The sequence below is a fragment of the Felis catus genome, chromosome E2, assembly GCF_018350175.1.
Source record: "Felis catus isolate Fca126 chromosome E2, F.catus_Fca126_mat1.0, whole genome shotgun sequence".
NCBI lineage: Eukaryota > Metazoa > Chordata > Mammalia > Carnivora > Felidae > Felis > Felis catus.
The window spans coordinates 35,475,139-35,489,837 of record NC_058382.1 but is presented as its reverse complement, the minus strand read 5'-3'; positions in this window follow the sequence as shown (position 1 = coordinate 35,489,837).

The window sequence follows — 14,699 nt, the reverse complement described above, 5'->3', positions numbered from 1 at the left end:
GCACAACATAAAATTTGTAAATTATTAGATCAGTAACATAAAATATGGGAGGACGAGATACTAAAGTGTAGTTTTTGTTAACTTAAGTTGATATCAACTTAAAATAGATTGTTACATATATAGACATTTTATGTAAGCCTCATAGTAACCACAAATAAAAAACCTGTAATATATACACAAAAGATAAAAAGGAAGGAATCAAAACATATCACTACCAAAAAATCAGATCACAAAGGAAGAAAGAAACGAAGGTACTACAAAACAGTCAGAAAACAATTTAAAAAATGACAATAATAAGTCCTAACCTATCAATAATTATTTAAATGTAAATGGCTTAAATTCAATCAATAGAGTGACTGAATGGATAAAAAAACAAGATCCCACAAAATGCTACCTATAAGAGACTCACTTGAAACTTTTTTTTTTAATGTTTATCTATTTGAGAGACAGAGACCACGAGTGGGGAAAGGGGCAGAGAGAGAACGGGACAGAGGATCTGTAGTGGGCTCCATGCTGACAGCAGAGAGCCCAACACGGGGCTCAAACCCACAAAGTACAAAAATCATGACCCGAGCCAAAGTCGGATGCTTAATAGCCACCCCAGCACCCCAAGAGACTCACTTTAGTTTTAAGGACACACATGGAATGAAAGTGAAGGGATTAGAAAAGATGCAAATGTTAACCAAAAGACAGATACTTATATCAGACAAAATAAGCTTGAAGTCCAAAACTGGCACCTGGGTGGCTCAGTGAGGTAAGCATCTGATTCTTAATTTCGGCTCAGGTCATGATCCCACGGTTGGTGGGTTCCAGCCCCACATCGGGGCACTGTTAGTGCAGAGCCTGGTTGAGATTCTCTCTCTCTCTCTCTCTCTCTCTCTCTCTCTCTCTCTCTCTCTCTCTCTGCTCCTCTCCCACTCACTCTCTTTATCTCTTAAAATAAATAAATAAATAAATAAATAAATACATACATACATACATACAACAACAACAACAGCAAAAAAAAAAAAAAAAAAACTCACAAGAAGAGCACCTGGGTGGCTCAGTCGGTTAAGCGTCCAACTTCAGCTCAGGTCATGATCTCGCAGTTTGTGAGTTCGAGCCACACGTCGGGCTCTGCACTGACAGTTCAGAGCTTGGAGCCTGCTTCAGATTCTGTGTCTTCCTCTCTCTGTCCCTCTCCTGCTCATGCTCTGTCTCTCAAAAATAAATAAATGTTAAAAAAAATTTTTTTTAACTCACAAGAGACAAAGACCATCATATAATGATAAAAGGATCAATTCATGAAGAGAATATAACAATTGTAAATATATATGCACCCAACATCAAGGAGCCTAAATATATAAAGCAAATATTAACAGAACTGAAGAGACAAATAACAATACACTAACAGTAGGGGACATCAATATCACACTTTCAACAATAGATAGGTCACCCATACAGAAAAGCAGTAAGGAAATAGCAAACTAAAATGACACTATAGATAAAATGGACCTAACAGATATATACAGAACATTCCATCCAACAGCAACAGAATACATACACATTCTTTTCAAGTGCACATGGAACATTCTCCAGTACAGATCTTTGTTAGGTCACAAAACAAGTCTTAACACACTTAAGAAGACTGAAATCATATCAAATATCTTTTCGACCCTAATGGTATGAAACTAGAAATCAATTAACAGAAGGAAAAGTTGTAAATTCATAAACATATGGAAACTAACACATTCCTGAACAACCAATGGGTCAAAGAATAAATCAAAAGGGAAATCAAAAATGTCTTGAAACAAATGAAAATAGTCAGCTGGGTTGAATGTATTATATATTATATATCTGTGTACATATGCCTGTAAAGTCACTGTCAAGTCCATCCTCAGACAGAAAATTAGCAATGGTACATCTGCATTAAATAAAGCCTAACTTGATTGCCTTTCTCATAAGGGCTATAGGAAGATAATATGCTTCTACTGCTGTTTCCATTCAGTTCCATTTGTGGAAACCAGGTTTCTTCCAGCTTTTAAATGATTACTAACTCTACAGAAGCAAAACAAACAAACAAACAAAAAAACAGTAAGCTAACAACACTTTTAGCAAGAGCCCCTTTATTTTCCATAAAATTTTACTGAATAAAATCTAGCAAAATTTAAAAAAGAAAAAGAAAAGAAGAAACAAAGAAAAAGGGAAACACAACATACCAAAACGTATGGGATGCAGCAAAGCAGCTCTAAGAAGGAAGTTCATAGCAATAAATACCTACGTTAAGAAAAAAGAAACATTTCAAATAAGCAACCTAACTTTACAACTCAAGGAACTAGAAAAAGAAGAACAAACTAAACATAAAGTTAGGAGAAGAAAGGAAATAATAAAGATCAGAGCAGAAGTAAGATAGAGACTAGAAAAACAACAGAAAAGATTAATGAAACAAAAATCTGTTATTTTTGAAGAAACAAAATTGTGAAACCACTAGCTAGACTAAGAAAAAAAGACTCAAATAAATAAAATTATAAATAAAAGAGGAGACATTACAACTGACATTATAGAAATGAAAAAACTCATAAGAAACTGCTATGAACATGTACACACCAACAAACTGGACAACCTAGAAGAAATTAAATTCCTAGGAACATACAACCTACAAAAACATACAACCATACAAAACTGAATCATGAGAAATAGAAAATCCGAACACACCAATAACATATGAGACTCAGTCAGTAATCAAAAATTTCTCGGGGCACCTGGGTGGCACAGTCGGTTAAGCGTCCGACTTCAGCCAGGTCACGATCTCGCAGTCTGTGAGTTTGAGCCCCGCATCAGGCTCTGGGCTGATGGCTCAGAGCCTGGAGCCTGTTTCCGATTCTGTGTCTCCCTCTCTCTCTGCCCCTCCCCCGTTCATGCTCTGTCTCTCTCTGTCCCAAAAATAAATAAACATTGAAAAAAAAAATTAAAAAAAAAAAATTTCTCAACAAAGAAAAGCCCAGGACCTGATGACTTCACTGGTAAACATTTAAAGAAGAATTAATGCCATGTCTTCTCAAGCTCTCCCAAAACATTAAGAGAGGAAACACTTTCAAACTCATTTTGCAAGGTCAGCATTACCCTGATACCAAAGCTAGACAAGGACACTACAAGAAAACTACAGGCTAATATCCCTAATGAACATAAATGCAGAAATCCTTAATAGCACATGAAAAGGATCATGCACCAAATCTAAATGGGATTTACCCCTGGATACAAGGATGTTTCAATATATGTAAATAAGGAAGTATGATACAGCACATTAACAAAGTGAAGGATAAAAATCACATGATCATCTCAATAAACGCAGATAAAGTATTAGACACAATTCAATATACATTCATGCTAAAAATGCAACAAAGTGAGTACAAGAGGAACATACCTCAACATAATAAAGGCCATGTATGATAAGTCCACAGCTAATATCACACTAATTTTTTTATTTATTTATTTTGAGAGACAGAGAAAGCATGTGTGCGTTGAGGAGGGGCAGAGAGAGAGGAAGAGTACTCTGAGCTGTCAGAGCAGATGTCAGGAACCATGAGATCAAGACCTGAGCTGAAATCAAGAGTCAGATGCTTTAACCAACTGAGCCACCCAGGCACCATAATGTCACACTTAATAGTGAAAAGATAAGGGGCACCTGGGTGGCTCAGTCGGTTAAACATCTGACTTTGGCTCAGGTCATGAACTCACGATTGGTGAGTCTGAGCTCCACATCCAGCTCCGTGCTGACAGCCCGGAGCCTGCTTCAGATTCTGTGTCTCCCTCTCTCTCTGCCCCTCCCCTGCTCTCTCTCTCTCTCTCTCTCTCTCTCTCTCTCTCTCTCTCTCTCTCTCTCCCAAAAATAAAATAAAACCTTAAAAAAATTTTAAATAGTGAAAAGCTAAAAGCTTGTCCTCTATGATCAGGAACAAGACAAGGGTGCCCACTCCCACCACTCTTATTCAAAACAATACTGGGGTAAAAAAAAAAATAGTACTGATGTCCCAGCCAGAGCAACTGGGCAAGAAAAAAAAAATAATAAAAGGAATCTAAATCAAAAAGGAAGAAAAACTGTCTCTATTTGCAGATAACATGATATTATATTATATGTTGACCCCTGAACAACATAGGAGTTAGGGGCACCAAGCCTCCACAGGACCAAAAATCCAAGTATAACTCTTGACCCCCAAAACTTAACTACTAATAGCCTATTGTTGACCACAAGCCTTACTGGTAACATAAACAGCCAATTAACACATATTTTATATGTTCTATGTATTATATACTGTATTCTTACAGTAAACTAGAGAAAAGAAAATGTAATTAAGAAAAGCATAAGGAATAGAAAATACATTTATGTATTTATCAAGAAACCCACATATAACTGACCCACACAGTGCAAGCCTACATTGTTCAAGGGTCGCTGTATAGGAAACACAAAGGACTCCATCAAAAACCTGCTAGAACTAATAAATTCAGTCAAGTTGCAGGATACAAAATCATATTCAAAAATCAGTCGCATTTTTACCCAGTGGTTTACAACCTGTGGGCCATATTTGAGTTATTAGCAGAAAAGAAGGAAGAACAAATGAAGCCTTGTTAAAATCTAATGGAAAAGATTCAATTCTCTAAAATCCCCAGAAGACCTAGAAGGGGGAGGAGGATTCTAATGTTGTCTTTAAAGCCCTTGTGTTGGGGCGCCTCGGTGGCGCAGTTGGTTAAGCGTCCGACTTCAGCCAGGTCACGATCGGTTAAGCGTCCGACTTCAGCCAGGTCACGATCTCGTGGTCCGTGAGTTCGAGCCCCGCGTCAGGCTCTGGGCTGATGGCTCAGAGCCTGGAGCCTGTTTCCGATTCTGTGTCTCCCTCTCTCTCTGCCCCTCCCCCGTTCATGCTCTGTCTCTCTCTGTCCCAAAAATAAATAAATGTTGAAAAAAAAATTTTAAAAAAATAAAGCCCTTGTGTCATGCCCAGCATTTCTTTTTTTTTAAGTTCATCCCTTTATTTCAATGGGGAGAGACAGAGTGAGAAGGTGTGAGCAGGGTTAAGAAGGACAGAGAGAGGGAGAGAGAGAATCCACAGCAGACTCCACACTGTCAGCACAGAGCCCAACGAGGGGCTCCATCTCACAAATTGTGAGATCATGACCTGAGCTGAGATCGAGTCAGAGGCTTAACTGACTGAGCCACCAGGCACTCCAATGCCCAGCATCTCTAAAATAAATGAACCTCTTCCTAGGGTCAGACTGAGGGGTGATTTCATCAGGCAAGTAGGAACTGAATACCATAGGTAAATAAGGCTTGGGACTTTACAGTCTTTTGGGAAGGCAGATGGAGAGGGCATAGGTGCTAAGAATGCTAAGAATTTCCTTCCACAGGCTCTCTGTGCAGGCAGCCAAGGCAAAAAGACCCCAGTATGCTCACTTCCAGGGCTCTCTAGCTCCTAGTCTCTCATAAACCAAGAGGAATCAAATCATGTGCCTAAATTCCCCATCTAATTGTGACAGAACCCAACTGCCCTCCCCACTGGACGGACACACAAACACACACACACACACACACACACACACACACACAAACCTTCCAGTGATCACCTGCTTTTCTGACCCATCAGCTGCCCCACTCTGGAAAAGTAATAATAGTCATACTGGAATCTTGATCAGAAGTCAAGATAGACATACATTCAGGCCACTATCACTGCCACGAAGACTTACCAGAGGGAGAAACACAACAGAATAATATGTTGAGATATTTTATCTCTATGGTACACTTTCCCAATTTTACTTCCTAGGACACAAGCAAGTAATTGGTCATATCACCATCGCCTCAGGAGAAAAACAACCCAAAGCAGAAATCAGAGAGATGTTGTAAATCCTCTTGATATTTTTTTCTAAATTTTAAGCCACAAGAAGAGGATTCAGAGGTATGAATACATTAGGAATATGTGGTGGGTAATTTTATGTGTTGATTTAACTGGACGTAGGGATGACCAGATATCTGGTAAAACAGTATTTCTGGGTGTGTCTTTGAGGGTGTTTTTGGAGGACATTAACATTTGAATCAGTAGAATGAGTAAAGCAGATTGTAATCCCCAATGGAGGTGGGCATCACCCGATCCATTGAGGGCCTAAATAGAATAACAAGGTGAAGGAAGGGCAAATTTACTTTTGCTTAAACTTAAAAATTCATAGGGGCACCTGAGTGGCTGAGTCTGTTAAGTGTCTGACTTTGGCTCAGGTCACCAACTTGAAGTTCATGAGTTCAAGCCCCACATTAGTCTTTGCACATGTGCAGAGCCTGCTTGGGATTCTCTCTCTCCCTCTCTCTCTTCCCTTCCCCCACTTGTGCTCGCTCTCTCTCGCATGTTCTCTCTCTCTCTCTCTCTCTCAAAATAAATAAATAAACTTAAAAAAAACTGTTAACAGTTGGCAATCAATGGAATGGGAGAAGATATTTGCAAATGACACACCAGACAAAGGGTTAGTATCCAAAATCTATAAAGAATTTATCAACCTCAACACCCAAAAAACAATCCAGTGAAGAAATGGGCAAAAGACATGAATAGACACTTCTCCAAAGAAGACATCCAGATGGCCAACTGACACATGAAAAAATGCTCAATATCACTAATCATCAGTGAAATACAAATCAAAACCACAATGAGATAACACCTCACACCTTTCAGAATGGCTAATATTAACTCAGGCAACAACAAATGTGGGCGAGGATGTGGAGAAAGAGGATCTCTTTTGCATTGCTGGTGGGAGTGGAAGCTGGTGCAGCCACTCTGGAAAACAGTATGGAGGTTCCTCAAAAAACTAAAAAGAGAACTACCCTATGACCCAGCAATTGCACTACTAGGTATTTATCCAGTGAATACAGGTGTGCTGTTTCAAAGGGACATATGCACCCCATTGTTCACAGCAGCACTATCAACAATAGCCAAAGTATGGAAAGAGCCCAAATGTCCATCGATGGATGAATGGATAAAGAAGTTGTGGTGTATATATATACAATGGAGTATTACTCGGCAACCAAAAAGAATGAAATCTAGGGGCGCCTGGGTGGTTCAGTCAGTTAAGCATCCGACTTCGGCTCAGGTCATGATCTCACAGCTTGTGGGTTCAAGCCCCGTGTCAGGCTCTGTGCTGACAGCTCAGAGCCTGGAGCCTGCTTCTGATTCTGTCTCCCTCTCTCTCTGGCCCTCCCCCACTCATCCTCCCCCCCCCAAAAAATAAAAATTCAAAAAAATATTTTTATAAAGAATGAAATCTTTCCATTTGCAACTACGTGGATGGAACTAGAGGATATTATGCTAAGCAAAATTAGTCAGAGAAAGACAAATGTCATATGACTTCACTCATATGAGGACTTTAAGACACAGAACAAATGAAAATAAGAGAAGGGAAGCAAAAATAATATAAAAACAGGGAGGGGAACAAAACATAAGAGACTCTTAAATATGGAGAACAAACAGAGGGTTACTGGAAGGGTTGGGGGGGGAGTGGGCTAAATGGGTAAGGGGCAGTAAGGAATCCACTCCTGAAATCGTTGCACTATATACTAACTAATTTGGATGTAAATTCAAAAAATAAAATAAAATAAAAACTAACACTCATCTTCTCCTCCCCTCAGCCACTGGCAATCCTGGTTCTTGGGCCTTCAGGCTCAGGTCAGGATTTACACCACCTGCTCCCCCAGTTCTCCCCTCTGACTAGGACTGGGACTTACACCATTGGCTCTCCTTTGTCCTCAGGACTTTGGGCTCAGACTAAACTACATCACCTGCTTTCCTTGGCCTGCAGCTTGCAGATATCAGATTATGGGATGCCATATGCCTCCATAATAGTGTGAGCCAACCCCTCACAATGAATTTCGACAGAGGGGGAGAAGGGGGGAGAGAGAGAGAGAGAGAGAGGGAGAAATCCTACTGCTTGTTTCTCCTAAGAACCCTAATACAGGCTACTTGCTTAGAAGTAGAAGAGGGGCACCTGGGTGGCGCAGTCAGTTAAGCGTCTGACTTCAGCCAGGTCACGATCTCGCGGTCCGTGAGTTCGAGCCCCGCGTCAGGCTCTGGGCTGATGGCTCACAGCCTGGAGCCTGTTTCCAATTCTGTGTCTCCCTCTCTCTCTGCCCCTCCCCTGTTCATGCTCTGTCTCTCTCTGTCCCAAAAATAAATAAACTTTGAAAAAAAAAATTTTTTTTAAGTAGAAGAGAAGACAGAGAAGCTTCCTCCTAGACTAGAGAAACTTTCTCTGGGCTGAGGAGCAAAGGAAAAAGTGAAAGGAGGTGGTCTGTGAGGCTAGAGTCACAGGAGCTGGAGGAGAAGGAGCCCTATGTTCAGCAGTGATGCCCTAGAGGTTGGTCCTGCGTGGAGCATTCTGAGACTTCCACCACGAGGTGGCAGCATCGGCTCACAGATGCTACAACCGGCCGAGCCCTTCTCTGCAACATTCTGGAATATGCTTACAGAACACTAGAGGGTCCTGATCGCTTGCCTCCGTAAAGAAGGGTAGAAGGCTGATTCAGAAAACATTTCCTGATAGAGGGACAGTCATCTTCACACCTCCGCAGGTACACACATACTCCTACACTCATGCACTTGGAAAGTACTGTTACCAAAAAAAAGGCAATGACGACAAAGGAGGAGGAGGAGGAGGAGGAGGAGGAGGAGAAGAAAGAAAGAAAGAAAGAAAGAAAGAAAGAAAGAAAGAAAGAAAGAAAGAAAGAAAGAAAGAAAGAAAGAAAGAAAGAAAGAAAGAAAGAAAGAAAGAAAGAAAGAAAGAAGAAAAAAAGAAACTACTATTACATACTACAGAGGTGTTGCTATTTTATTATTTTAGAGAGAGAAAGAGTGTGCATGTGAGTGGCAGAGAGGGCAGAGAGGGAAAGAGAGAATCTTAAGCAGTCTCCACACTCAGTGCAGAGCCTGACACAGGATTCAATCCCATGACCTTGGGATCATGACCTGAGCCAAAATCAAGAGTCAGACACCTGGGGCCCCTGGGTGGCTTAGTTGGTTAAGTGTCTGAATTCAGCTCAGGTCATGCTCTCATGGTTTGTGAGTTAGAGACCCTCGTTGAGCGCCACGTAGGGCTCTGTGCTGACAGCTCAAAGCCCGGAGCCTGCTTCTGATTCTGTCTCCCCCTCTCTCTGCCCCACCCCTGCTTATGCTCTCTCTGTCTCTCAAAAATGAATAAACATTTTTTAAAAAAATTTGTTTAAAGAGTCAGACGCTCAACAGACTGAGCCACCCAGGCATCCCCAGGTGTTGCTATTTTACACACACACACACACGCACAGCCCACAAAAGATGTCCAAGCTGAGAAAAGACCCCTTAACTACCAAATCTCAAGGTTCAGAGGGATCGTCTACCTGTTCCTTACTTCCTATTTTAAATATAGAAATCACTAGAGAGGTAGCATATTAAACAACAGTTTCGGTGTCAGGATTTACTAGCCCCCAATGTCAACCAGGCAGTTGTACCTTGCACATCCAAGAACTGCAGGAAACCACAAACAAATAATTCACTGATGTTTATTGAGCACTTCCCCATGCCAGTCTCTGTGAAATAACTTTATCCTCTATTTTTACTTCAAGTAACTGATATTCAGTGCAGGTTAGTCACTTCTCCATTGTCCTACACTACCTATGACAGAAAAAAAGATTCAAACCAAATTTGTCTGATTCCAAACCCCATTCTTTCTACTATTACAGCTTTTGCTACAATATAGGAGGGGGAACATGACAATATCCAGTTCTTTGAAAGGAATTCAGTGTCACAATAACACAATTTTTTCCTTCTACAAATAAAATCTAGTCGAAATAAACAAAGAATTTTGCCAAATACTAAGTAGGCATTTTCTTAACAAAGACAAGACATAGGTAAATGGTATGGTACATGTGAATTCTCACAGGTATCATATAAAATGCAGTTTTCTGTAATCATAATAGCACCCACAATGCCTCATCACCATATAAACCTTTTTAAGTTATATGAAAATTGCCTAACTTGTTCTCAAAAATGTTAATATATAAAATAAAATCAGCTGCATTTTTTCTTAATTTACATCCAAGTTAGCATATAGCACAACAGTGATTTCAGGAGTAGATTCCTTAATGCCCCTTACCCATTTAGCCCATCCCCCATCCTACACCCCCTCCAGTAACCCTGTGTTTGTTTTCCATATTTACGAGTCTCATATTTTGTCCCCCTCTGTTTTTATATTATTTTTGTTTCCCTTCCCTTATGTTCATCTGTTTTGTCTCTTAAAGTCCTCATATGAGTGAAGTCATATGATTTTTGTCTTTCTCTGACTGATTTCACTCAGCATAATACCCTCCAGTTCCATCCACATAGTTGCAAATGGCAAGATTTCATTCTTTTTGATTGCCAAGTAATACTCCATTGTGTGTGTGTGTGTGTGTGTGTGTGTGTGTGTGTGTGTGTGTATACCATATCTTCTTTATCCATTCATCCAATGGACATTTGGGCTCTTTCCATACTTCGGCTGTTGTCAATAGTGCTGCTGTAAATATTGGGTGCATGTGCCCCTTTGAAACAGCATACCTGTATTCCTTGGATAAATACCTAGTAGTACAATTGCTGAGTCGTAGGGTAGTTCTCTTTTTAATTTTTTGAGGAACCTCCATACTGTTTTCCAGAATGGCTGCACCAGCTTCCATTCCCACCAGCAGTGCAAAAGAAATCCTCTTTCTCCGCATCCTCGTCAACATCTGTTGTTGCCTGAATTGTTAACATTAGCCATTCTGAAAGGTGTGAAGTTGTATCTCTTTGCAATTTTGATTTGTATTTCCCTGATGATGAGTGACGTTGAGCATTTTTTCATGTGTCAGTTGGCCATCTGGATGCCTTCTTTGGAGAAGTATCTATTTATGTCTTTTGCCCATTTCTTCACTGGATTGTTTTTTGGGTGTTGAGGTTGGTAAGTTCTTTATAGATTTTGGATACTAACCATTTATCTGATAGGTCATTTGCAAATGTCTTCTCCCATTCTGTCGGTTGCCTTTTAGTTTTGCTGATTGTTTCCTTCGTTGTGCAGAAGCTTTTTATTTTGATGAGGTCCCAATAGTTCATTTTTGCTTTGGTTTCCCTGGCCTCTGGAGACACGTTGAATAGGAAGTTGCTGCAGCCAAGGTCAAAGAGGTTTTTGCCTGCTTTCTCCTCGAGGATTTTGATGGCTTCCTGTCTTACATTTATGTCTTTCATCCATTTTGAGTTTATTTTTGTGTATAGTGTAAGAAAGTGGTCCAGGTTCATTCTTCTGCATGTTGCTGTCCAGTTTTCCCAGCACCACTTGTTGACGAGAACATTGGATGTTCTCTCCTGCTTTGTCAAAGATTAGTTGTCCATACGTTTGTGGGTCCATTTTTGCATTCTCTATTCTGTTCCATTTATCTGAGTGTGTGTTTTTGTGCCAGTAGCATATTGTCTTGATGATTACAGCTTGAATACAGCTTATAATACAGCTTAAAGTCAGGGATTATGATGCCTCCAGCTTTGGTTTTCTTTTTCAAGATTTCTTTGGCTATTCAGGATCTTTTCTAGTTCCATACAAATTTTAGGATTGTTTGTTCTAGCTCTGTGAAGAGTGCTGGTGTTATTTTGATAGGGATTGCATTAAATATGTAGATTGCTTTGGGAAGTATTGACATTTTAACAATATTTGTTCTTCCTATCCAGGAGCATGGAATATTTTTCCTTTTTTGTGTGTGTCTTCTTCAATTTATTTCATAAGCTTTTTACAGTTTTCATTGTATATATTTTTCACCTCTTTGGTTAGATTTATTCCTAGGTATTTTATGGTTTTTGGTGCAATTGTAAATGGGATAGATTCCCTGATTTCTCTTTCTGTTGCTTCATTCTTGGTGTACAGGAATGCAACCAATTTCTGTGTATTGATTTTATATCCTGCGATTTTGCTGAATTCATGAATCAGCTCTAGCAGGTTTTTGGTGGAATCTTTTGGGTTTTCCATATAGAGTATCATGTCATCTGTGAAGAGTGAAATTTGACCTCCTCCTGGCTGATTTGGATGCCTTTTATTTCTTTGTGTTGTCTAATTGCTGAGGCTAAGACTTTCAATACTATGTTGAATAAATGGAGAGAGTGGACATCCCTATCTTGTTCCTGACTTTAGGAGGAAAGCTCCCAGTTTTCCCCCATTGAAGATGATATTATCATTGGGTCTTTCATATATGGCTTGTATGATCTCGAGGTATGATCCTTCTATCTCTACTTTCTTGAGAGTTTTTATCAAGAAAGGATGCTGTACTGTGTCAAATGCTTTCTCTGCATCTATTGAAAGGATCATGTGGTTCTTCTCCTTTCTTTTATTGATGTGATGAATCACATTGAGTGTTTTGCAGATATTGAACCAGCTCTGCATCCCAGGTATAAATCCCACTTGGTCGTGGTGAATAATTTTTTTAATGTATTGTTAGATCCGGCTGGCTAATACCTTGTTGAGGATTTTTGCATCCATGTTCATCAAGGAAATTGGTCTATAGGTCTCCTTTTTAGTGGGGTCTCTGTCTGGTTTTGGAATCAAGATAATGCTGGCTTCATAGAAAGAGTTTGGAAGTTTTCCTTCCATTTCTATTTTTGGGGACAGCTTCAAGAGAATAGGTGTTAACTCTTCCTTAAATATTTGGTAGAATTCCCTTAGAAAGCCATCTGGGCCTGGACTCTTGTTTTTTGGGAGATTTTTGATTACTAATTTGATTTCTTTACTGGTGATGGGTCTGTTCAAATTTTCTATTTTTCCTGTTTTAGTTTTGGTAGTATATATGGTTCTAGGACTTTGTCCATTTCTTCCAGATTGCCCATTTTATTGGTGTAGAATTGTTCATAATATTCTCCTATTGTTTCTGTTTCTGCTGTGTTGGTTGTGGTCTCTCCTCTTTCATTCTTGATTTTATTTGGGTCCTTTCCCTTTTCTTTTTGATCAAACTGGCTATGGGTTTAGCAATTTTGTTAATTCTTTCAAAGAACCAGCTTCTGGTTCATTGATTTGTTCTACTGTTTGTTTGTTCATTTGTTTTTGTTTCGATAGCATTGATTTCTGCTCTAATCTTTATTATTTCCTGTCTTCTGCTGGTTTGGGGTCTTATTTGCTGTTCTTTTTCCAGCTCCTTAAGGTGTAAGGTTAGGTTGTATATCTGAGACCTTTCTTCCTTCTTTAGGAAGGCCTGGATTGCTATATACTTCCCTCTTATGACCGCCTTTGCTGCGTCCCAGAGGTTTTTGGGCTGTGGTGTTATCATTTTTATTGGTTTCCATGTACTTTTTAATTTCCTCTTTAACTTCTTGGTTAGCCCATTCATTCTTTAGTAGGATGTTCTTTAGTCTCCAAGTATTTGTTATCTTTCCAAATATTTTCTTGTGGCTGATTTCGAGTTTCATAACATTGTGGTCTGAAAATATGCACAGTATAATCTGATCTTTTTGTATTTGTTGACGGCTGATTTGTGTCCCAGTATGTGATCTATTCTGGAGAACGTTCCAGGTGCACTGGAGAAGAATGTATATTCCACTGCTTTAGGATGAAATGTTCTGAATATGTCTGTTAAGTCCATCTGGTCCATTGTGCCATTCAAAGCCATTGTTTCCTTATTGATTTTGTTTGGATGATCTGTCCATTGCTGTAAGTGGGGAAATAAGCTACATTCTTAGTTTAAGGTTAGATGTTACATAAATCTGGCCCTGAAGTCTTTTTTTATATACTACTGCCAGCCACAGGGCCATTACAGTCAACATATTGATGGGCTTAGGTTGCAGGAATAAAAGAATACAGTTTTAAGCAATTGAAATGGTCATCACACTCTGTCTAGGACTTCTCAGGATGGTACTAAGGTCTTGTTACATTTATAGCAGGTTTTGTTTACCTGAAGAATGGCTATTGATGCCAACTTATTATGACATAAGGTGAATTTTATTTTTTTAATTTTTTTTAATGTTTACTTATTTTTCAGAGAGAGACCGAGAGACAGAACATGAGCGGGTGAGGGGCAGAGAGAGAGGGAGACACAGAATCTGAACCAGGCTCCAGGCTCTGAGCTGTCAGCACAGAACCCAATGCGGGGCTTGATCTCATAAACTGCGAGATCATAACCTGAGTCATAGTCAGATGCTTAACCCTTGAGCCCCCCAGGCACCCCTAAGATTAGTTTTATTAATCAGAGAAGAGAGATTAGGACAGCCATGAGCTGAAGAAGAAATGACCTAACAGGGGGAGCATAGCACCTGTACTCAAACATACATAGCCTTTATTATCTGGCTCTGGTGATCAGATGCAGGCCTATGAACTGAAGGTACACAGCGTTTATCTCATTATAAAGAAAAGCATTGTCACACCAAGTGCTGTCCCACAAATGAAATAGATGGCCTGATCAGTGCACCAACAAATATTTGATGAACCAATGAGATCCATAAGCGGAAAATTCTTCCATATACCGTGATATGCATAATGGTGTTGGAGGTAGGCTCTGTCTCTGCTGTCACAGGGCCTTCACTGTGAAAGCAGAGCAGGAAAAAAAAGGGACTTACAACTATAAAACATGAAATGTTCTATAATAAAGACAGAGTGCAAAAGAGCCCATCCAAGAGGCACCTGACCTTAACTCTGGGTAGTCAGAGAAGGATCCTCAGAGAATGGTTACCTAATTTGAAACC